This window comes from Aythya fuligula, chromosome 12 (assembly GCF_009819795.1).
Source record: "Aythya fuligula isolate bAytFul2 chromosome 12, bAytFul2.pri, whole genome shotgun sequence".
NCBI lineage: Eukaryota > Metazoa > Chordata > Aves > Anseriformes > Anatidae > Aythya > Aythya fuligula.
The window spans coordinates 19,160,686-19,170,511 of record NC_045570.1 but is presented as its reverse complement, the minus strand read 5'-3'; positions in this window follow the sequence as shown (position 1 = coordinate 19,170,511).

Sequence of the window (9,826 nt, the reverse complement as noted above, 5' to 3'; positions counted from 1 at the left end):
CTTCCCCTCCGTGTTTCCCATCCCACTATTCCGCCTGGCGCTCGCACCGTTCTCGCCGAGGTCTGGCATCCACCTTGGCACGGCAGAAACCTCAAGACGATGAATTTTCTGCAGAGCTGAAAGCAGCTCGTAAATAAAAGCAAAGTAGCCGGCCTTAACCAAACAAATCACGGCCTTCGTTTCAAGCCTTTGGGTTTGATGTCGGAGACCAAGGAGCGGGAGCGCTGCCGATAATTACGGGACATCTGTCACCCGCGCGTTCCTGCTGGTTTTGTCAGGAAATGCGGCTGACATAATGTGACGAGAAGAAACCTGCTTCGGAAAACGACTTGGTGTGCTGCTTTTCATCTTCCTCGCTGCAATGTGCACAGGCTGCTCCTGCCTGGCGGTGGTGGCCCAAACAGCCAGCGTGGACCTGGGGCACCTTGTGTCTCATGGCTTTCCCAAATCCAATGGCCAAAGCTGTGCCCGCTCCCTCTGTCCCACCACGGTCCTGAGAAGGGCTTCAACATGTGTGGGATTTTAAAACAATACACTACTTGGAGAATTTTTTTGTTTGGGGCTGTTTTCTGGAAAGAACTTATTTTTACCAAAAGACACAAAGTCATTTTATTTATTTATTTATTTATTTTTAATTCTGAAAGCTCTCATTAAACTCCCTGCCTTCAGGAGCTGAGGGTTGTATGCGTTGGCTTTCTCTCCAAATGTCTTCCTCTTTTTCCCAGGCTCCAGTGGGCTGAAGACCATTACCTGGTTTTCCAGATGAGGAAACTGAGGCAGGGACAGTGGCAAAGCCCTCGGTCCTCTGCTCTGCCCCTTCGGCATCTGCCCTCGCTCGGACACGCAGGGCTTTAGGCAGGGCTCTCCTCTCCTCCCTGCCCCTCGCCCTCCTCAGCAAAGCCAAGCGTGCAGCCAAAAACCACAGACACCCAGAAATCAACCAAGCACCGAGGTAGTTTGGCACCTGATTAGAAAGCTGGGATGGTTTTCGGTTTAATGGAGAGGCTGATGTGCTTGCTTCGATGTGAATAATGAATGTTTGGAAACGCTTTGAGCAACGGGAACGGTAAGGACAGGGCACTTCACCGCGCTCAGACAGCCAGTGGCAGCAGTTTCCCAGAACTGTTTGGACTCTTGCAACAGAGATTTATAATTCATAACAAAGAGAAATGTCTTTCATTGAAGCATGAAGGCACGGCAATGTAGAAGAGCTGACGTAACTCATACTCTATTCTTATGAAATACTGTCATGCCAGAGTGTCTGAGGATCTTTTTTTTTTTTTTTTTTTTTTTTTTTTTTCTGAGCAGATAAACAGCTATGTAGGGATTTGTTCCATATTTGATGTCACTTCTCAAACAAGGTTTCTTTTTTACATCCCCCTTTTTAGGGCATTTAAGCAGATGCAGCCTGCACTTTGCAATCTGGACTAGTGTATTTAGACTGCCTAAATACACGAAACTCCCTTGCTTTCCAAAAAAAATGGAGTAAAAGCTACCCTACATACCTCATAAGTTGTGTTTAAAAAACAAACAAACTTCCACAAAACTCAAAGCCAGGTTTGTGGGGTTTCAAGTCTGCTTAAGGAATCAGCACGCAGGATTCAGGAGTAGTTAACAACTGGCTGTATTACACGGTACCTATCAACGTGGGATTATCCACCAGGAAAAGAAAGGGCAAGGGATAAAGGAACGTCGCCCTAGAACAGTGAGACGTGCAGAAATCAAGCCACAAGAATCCGAAAACACCAGATTAATGCGGCTGTCACTGTCAAAGAGCATGGATGAAGAAGAAAAGGATGTTTCACTTTCCACTGGGATCAAACACGCACCTTGGTCCTGCTGACACCGGGGATCCCATCAGCACCAAGTGCTGAGAAATCCCTGCTGGGAGCTTCCCTTCCCTTCGCCTCCCTTTGGGGTTAGGGGATTTCCATGAGCCTTTTGTATGGAGAAGGGTCTCAGACTGAAAGTTAGTGCCAAACAAATGCGATTCCTGCCTTATATCCCACATCCCAGGCCTGGCACCTTTCTTAGTGAACCGAAGACCACGCAGGGGTCTGGGTTTTTAAAGTGAGGGCTCAAGACAAACTCTGGAGTGAAAAGCCTTGGAGTTGTTTCCTAAAATTGAAGATTTGGAGGAAAATGGCTTTAAGGCCACCTGCAGGCCCCCCAGTCGATTTCCAGAGCTGCTGAGCACTCGGTTTTGGTCTTCAGCTCCGAAAGCATTGATCCGACATGCTGCCCTCAGCTCTGGATGCTGCAGAGCATCCTCTGCATCCCCTGCTGGGCTGGAGGTGCTCGGCCCCGCACAGGATCCATCCCTAAATCTACGTGCAAATCTCCAAAACAGCAATAGCTCGCGGGGAGGGCAGCAGAGGGGCACGTCCCAGTAAAAAATCCCATCTGGGGAAAAACTTGAACCAGCTGGAATAAAATCTGGGCACAGCGGAGGTCAGTGAAGGCTTTGCCCTGGATTTGAGCGGGGTTGGGATCGCGCTCGGTGCTCTGCCAGCAACAGGCGCCTGTTCCGGTGTCCCAAAAAAACCTCTGCAAACCAGAGCAGGCTGCTGCACGCTGCCCATGGCTTTCATCTGTCTCGAGTGTTTCCTATGTTTGTTTTCTTGGCCAAGCCCCAGGTTTGCCGAGCGCTGCACAGCACACGCTGCCGGCCCGCGCGCCCTCTGGTTTCGTCCGACGTGGTGGGGATTTTCCCTCCCTGTCCCCTGTCCCACACTGCCAAGCTCCTTCCCCATGCTCTCATCCCCACATGGGAGGCTTCTTCTTGCCCCTCGGCCACCACGGGACCGTAGCCACCGGGGGCTCTGCACAAACCCCAGCCAGGCAGCTGCACCCTTGTGACCCCGAGGAAATCACTGCATGGCCTCATAAAGCACCAGCCCTCGGCCACGCATGGTTCTGCTGAAAAATCGCTGTCTCAGGCAAGTCACTTGCTCTTCCACCACCCATTTCATCGTCTGTCAGCCAGAAATAATTCCTGGCATGTGATGCCAGCTTACAGGTCCTGCAGGACCAGCCTCCTCCCAGGGCTGGGGAAAAAAGAGCAGAAATCGGGCTTGTTTATGGGGCCCATCTGCTCCGAGCTGCCCGCTGGGGCTGGGACTGGACCAGGCAGCTCCAAATGTTGGCAGAAATCCCCAGGAAAAGCTGTCAGGGTGTGACACAGAGCCGAGCCACACCAGGCTTTGGGATCCAGCCACACCAGCCTTTCCTTCCCATCGCAGCTCCCATCATTTCCCAGCCACCAACCCCAAAGTTGGTGCCCCCGGTCGGGTAGCCCCCAGTTAAAGTGTCCACGGGACGGATGTGTCCAGCACCACACCACGAATCCCTGCAGAGGCACATGGAGGATGAAGGTGCCTCATCTCCCAGTGCCAGGCTGCTGGAAGTAACCAAATGATCTGAATAGTTTCACCAATATCTTTTTCTTTTTTTCTTTCTTTTCTTACTTTTTTTTTCCACAAATATTCAGATCTTGGGATCACGTTTCAACAGGTTCAAAACCAAAAAGGCATCTTTCAGCCATCCCTACTGCGCTCTGTCCCTAAGTCAGCACTCCTTTTTGAAACCCCAAGATTAAAATCCCCTCTTACTTTATTATTTTATTTTATTTTATTTTATTTTATTTTATTTTATTTTATTTTATTTTATTTTATTTTATTTTATTTTATTTTATTTTATTTTAATGATTTCCCTTTCGCACACTGGGCAGGGTGGAGAGCCCCCGCAGCTCCCCAGAACACCCTCCACCTCCCGCCCATCTCCAGCCCCAGCAAGACCCCTCATTTCCAGGCTGGGCAAAGCCAGCTCTTTGCACCCCCATCCTTTTCTCCTACACAGGGACAGTCTTAAATGGGGCCTCCTGACTTCAACCAGCTTTCTCCAGCCCCAAACGAAGCCCATTAAAGACCCCCTAATGCCCCAGTCACACATGGCTGTGCAAGAAGGGCTTCTTGTTGCATTTATTTCACGTTAGAGCTGTCCCATCAGCTGTTCCCTGCCTGCATTTCACCCTGGAAGTTGAATTATTTTAGTTGGCCTGGCAGGGCAGCACAAGGAGCGGGTCCCAAAAAGGGCACGGATTTGCCTGGTCCCACAATGTACAGGGCAAAGTCACGTTCCCCATGATTTCTGGGGTGTGCAGCAACAGTAGGTTCCTGGCACCCTCTAATGGAAAAGACAAGTCACTGAATTGCCATTCCTCCGGCCTGTGAGTATTCTTGGCTCCTGCCTTTCTATTTTTAATCGAATATCCCAGTAAGAGCTCCTAGGGAGCTCGATGCACCCCACGGCATCGCGGACCCGTAAGATGTGCTGAGCAAATGTCAGGGCTGCACAGGGGAAGGAGAGGCTGCCCGGTGCCAGCCCCCAGCCCCGGCAGCCAGCACACATTGGGATTGCTGCTTTACTTATGGAAATGCGAGGCGATAGCTGATCATCTCTGACATTTTGTGCCTTGTTTGTGAATTTAAGACACGTGCCCTGGCCTTCCCGTCTCCCCCCCCTTCCCTCGCCGCATCAGTAGGGTGGCATTTTTGGGGTTGGTTTTCCAAGCTTGGCATCCTGGATGCACCTCATATCTCTGCCCATGTTGAACTGGGCTCTAAACAGAATTACTGCTTGAATTTTCTTTATTTTTTTTAATCTCAGCGCTCAGCCAGCGCCCTGCCCAGCAAAGCCTGGCCAAGTGCAGCTCTGCCCGCCGCTGCCCTGCCGAGAGAGGATGCAGAGCATCAGTAGGACTGCAGCCTTTTCACACCATGCCCGGAGATAAATAATATAAGGTAGATCACTGCTTAATGCAGTAAAATCTAATTTCCAAGAAACATCCACCCGCAGCGGTCTCAAAGCTCGCTGCGGAGAGGTTTACAGACGTAGCCGCGCGTAAGGCGAAATTTCCCTTGGCAAAAAAAGCTCCAGGAAAACATCGACAGGGAAAGAAAAAAGCAAAGTGCCCCGAGCCTGGCGAATGTGCCATTGCTGGCAGCAGGTTTTAACATGCCCGTGGCTGCCCGCACATCTGCCTTACAGCAGAGAGCACAAACCAGGGCCAAGTGCCGGATCTGAGCGCGCTGCAGGGGACCGGCGTCCCCAGGGGAGCGCACGGGACGTGTTTTGCTGGTAACTTTGAGGCACAGTCGAACACAGAGCTCTGGAGGTGAAAGCTAGTACTCGAATTCAGCAGGTCGCTTCTGAAAAATCCCTTTAAAAGCCTTTTACTTTGAGAATCCCAGTTTCCACAGCAACAAGACACACAGCGCTCCGCGGAGCCGAGGGCTATAAATAAACCCCAGATCCATAGTTGTGATATTAGCTCTGAGGGCCTGAAAAAAAAAACCGCCTCGTGGTAAGGAAGGGAAAGGATCGGTGCCGAAAGGAAGCACATTTAATGAGGAAAATGTGGCTCCTCGCTCGGCACACACGGCAGCTTTGAACAAAGGAAAAGCCACGCGGTGAGATCCTGCCTGTTCGCGTGGTTTCAGAATTGGTGGGAGCGGCGCCTTGCAATCTCTGCCTTACTCGGGCTTCACCTCTGCCCCCCAAATGGATTTCTTAAAAACAAGAAGTGGCCTCTAGCCATCGTTTCGCTGCTTCTGGGGGAGCAAAGAAGCAGCCAGCAAAAGGCCAGACCTCAATGGCCTTATCCCTGTTGAACGTCGCCTGGCACACCAGCGGCTGCGCTGCCTCGGCTTTAGGTGCTGCCCCTATTTGAAAAAGGGGTTTCTACGCCTGCTAACTTTAAACACAGACCTAAATCCTACTCGCTTCTCTGAACCAGGCCCGCTGCCTGCAGGGGACGATGCTATTCCCCGAGACACAGTCAGAGGGCAGGAATTCGGATCCAAGGCAGGGCTGTCCTTACCCCCTGACATCCGCCTCCGAGCAGAGACGCAATCCCACAAGGGAAGATAAATATTAGCTGTGCTCGAAGCAGGGAGGAAATTAAATAACTATCACATGGCATAAAAACAGGCTTGTCAGGGGAGAAAGAAGTGGTGGCTTTGAGCTCGCGGAACAGATTTGTATACAGTAGTGAGGAGGAGGAGATGAGGAAGGAGAAGAAAGGAAACACAAATCAAAGAGTTATTTGGAGTTTCCTCTGCTGCAGACAGAAGGTCCGTGTTATTCAAACAGATGTACTGCATGTCACCAGTTTTCTTCTGTTTGTTATTTTAAGGATGGTCTTAGGAAGAAAATAAATTCCTCTCCGAGGCTCTTTCATATCCATTTTAGGCAGTCTGTGGAGAGAAGCCCAAGGAGTGGGGCTGAGGAGATTCCTCCAGGCTGAGCTGGTGGAGCATCCTCTGCTCCCTCCCCGCTAGGGGATTTTAGGGCATTGCTGGGAGGGAACCCAGCAGCAGCTCCACCTGGGCTGGGGCAGAAACCCACCTCCAGCCCCGAGAAGCTGCCCTGCTGCTGCTCACTCAGCAGAAGGACCGGGAGGAAAAGTATTTTGGCACAAATATGGGCTTGGGCAAAATCCAGGGGATCCTACACGTGCCTGCGTGTAAATGGGTGGCAGTTCTCTGCCCGGAGAAGTCAAGTCTGCCTGGGGCTAGGGGGACATGGGATGGGGGAAATTCACTTCGGTGCCATCCCTTCGGACCCAAACGTGCTGCATTCAGAGCAAAACTGCACCGGGAGAAGGTTTTGGTGGGAAAGCGACACCACAAACGTTATTCTTATGCTGAAAAAAATAAATAAAAATAAAAAAATAAATGGCTGGCTGCAAGTTCTGGGCTCAGAACACAAATATTTAATTGCTGCACCTCCTGCCCTAGTGACATTTCTGGGTTGATTCGTGATTTCCAAAGGGTTTTCAAGATTTTGTGCCCCTCGGTACCACCTAGCCTGGGTAAAAGCAAAGCCAAGGACATAAAAACCTTCAGAAAACACATCAGGCACAAGACACACGGGACTGCTGCTGCTTTTCTTTACTGCAATTAAGTGATCCTCATGCAAGACATTTTGGAATTAGCCCTCTTAATAAAAAAAAAAAATAAAAATAAAAAAATAAAAAAAACCAAAAGCTGGAATTGATAAGCAATAGTAAAAATAAATAAATTTTAAAAATAAATAAAGAAAGAATTGCAGAGGAAGCAGGCACCAGGCCCACTCTCTGGGGGCTCTGTCCTGCTCCCACTGAAATCAAAAGGAGATCTGGAGTTGGCTGCAGCGGGAACAGAAACAGTCCTTAAGGCACTAATTAGTACAGCTGGCTGAATAATGCATAATGAACAGTTCATTCAGCTAATTTCATCTCTTTTTCTATTCATGAATTGCCCGCGAACCAATCCCAGTTTTCCCATTTTGCTCGTCGTTCCGGAGTTATTTGTGGGCTTCTGCAGGAAACAACCCCCAGCGCCCGGCACCGTGTCAATATTTGGTGTGTTCGCAGCGTGGGGCCGGCAGGTAGGGCAGAGGACGTTCCCTCTCCTCCCCGAGCTGATATTTCTGTAGCCGAGCGGCGTGGCAGGACTTTCAAAAGTCGCCAGGAAGCGCTGAACTTTACATTCGTTTTCGGTAAATATTTGTGCACGCTCCTTTCTTCCTCGGGCGTTTTAAACAGCGCGATTCCAACCAGAGGCAGAGAGACAGGAGGGCCACGATGCGAAACCCCCCCGAGGAATGTCACTGGGATATCCAAGTAAATACTTCCAGATTTGCTTTTCCAGCTGTGAAGCTATGTGGCTGCAGCAAAGAGCTCGTGCACATGGGGTAACGGCTGAGATTTGGCATCAGCCCGTGCAGGGGGATGCCCCGGGAGCTGCACGTCCCTCCTGTGAAGCCCCCTGCCCCCAAATCCCCCTGCCCACGGGGCTCCTGCAGCCTGGAGCCCACGGCAGCCCAGCAGCTGCGCTGGCTCAAGGCAAAGGGAACTGAAAAGGATTGCAAAACACAACCTCGTTTTGTAAAGAGTCACCCGAATGTGACTTTCCTGGGGGGAGATGAAAGAGGAGAAGAATCCGGAGCAGGAGCCCAGAGGAAATAGCAGTGATTGGGACGGCGGGGAGGAGGGAGGCTGGCCGGGGCAGCAGGAGCTTCAGCAGGGGCTGAGCCATCGCCATCCATCCTTCCAGCCCCACAGGACAGGGAGGCAGGGGCAGAGAGGGGCAGGGACACCCCAGGATGTTTCTTTTGCAGCGGTTTGTGAGCTGAATGCGAGGAGGAAGGGAAGGGAAGGAAGCCGGGGGAAGCGTTTTGGCAGCCAGGGGCTGCGGGTTCTCGTGCTGAGGCAAACCCCATGGGGAGCCACGTGAAGGCAGAAGGTCTGCCCGGCTCCTGGGGCCAAGCAGAGAAGTGCCAGGGGAAGGGACACAGGGTTTGGGGAGCTCAGGACTCTCTCCCATTTTGCCATGTGAAAGGTGATGGATGAGATGGGGTGACAACGGATGGGGTAGCTTTTTTTAGGGGAAGGCGAGCCCTTAGGAAAAAAATAAAATAAAATAAATACAAAATCCTTGTTGGAAGACGTGTGTGCCTGCCAATCTATCCGGCAGAGGGCAGTGCCACTTCCACACTCGTGCACACCCGCACAGCCACACGCCCTGCACATCACCGCCAGCCCCTCATCCCCCTGCTGTCACCGCAGTCCCCGCAAAGCCGCCTTCCAGCAGCCCCTGGCTGAACCCAGTGCTCTCATTTCAGGACTCGGAAGGCGTCTGGCCACGCGGGATGCTGCAGGCCTGACATCTGGCCTCATTTTTTTTATTATTTTTTATTTTTTTTTCCTTTTCCTCAAGCCCACGTGATATTTTTCTATGCGCTTCAAAGCCGGGGTTTGTTTGGTTTTGGTTGTTTGTTTTTTTTTTTCTTTTCTTTTTCAAAACGGAGAGCTCCGACTCCAGCATCTGTGCGAAACCTTCCAGGAAATCACCCGTGGGCACAGAAGGGCTGGAGTGGACGTGCAGCACCAATATTCATCTCCCCCCTCCGTGTAGCAGGTGGCAGGCAACGCTGTGGCTGCTGTCACTCGCTGCATCCCAGCTGAAAATATGATGGGGGAGTTCAGGGGAGGGCTTGGGGATCAGAAAAATTCACTGAAGCTGAGATCGGGGGGGATCTTACGGTGTTGGCCTGCCAGGTTTTGGGTATGTCTACCTACAGAAGTTGGCTTTCTTTTGGCACATTGTCCCGGGACAGCCCCCGAAAGGAGGAGAGCTGGCTCTGGAGGGCAGGATGCCCAGCACAGCGAGCTCGTACCCAGGGAGGTCTCTGCGGCTCTGCGAGGCATTTTGCTAGAAGGCTTAGCAAAAACACTTCCAGGTTGCATTTCTGGCAGAAGGGCCAAGATTGGAGCCACGCTTAGGATGCCTAAAAATGCCAAACATGCAAATATTTCTGCCCATGTGCTGCCGAGCATTGAACAGCCTCCTAAGGGAACCAGAGAGATTTTAAAAGCTGATTCACAAATGCACTAAAAGACCCCCACGGAGGAGCCCTGTGGGCTGGAAGCAGCAGACACGAGGCAGCTCGGGGTAACTCAGCAGCACTTTTAACCAGCAGCCTCCCAAATGAAGTTCTCCCTCTCATTTCAATGGGTAGAGATTCTCCTCCCCTGTTAACTCTCTGGATGGATAAAACTCTGAAATAGCTTCTTCTACGCAGGGTGTAGTCACCTCCCTCACACGAAACAATTTTAGTTAATTTTTATGTTTTTGGATATTCCAGCAATGTCGCATTGGGTCAAACACACAAGAAGAAGAAATAATCCCGGAGGACTTGGCTGAGGTTGAAGCCAAAGGAAAAGAAGCTCTTCAGCCGGGCTCCTTGGTGGAGCAGGATCGAGGAAACCTGAGTACAAGAA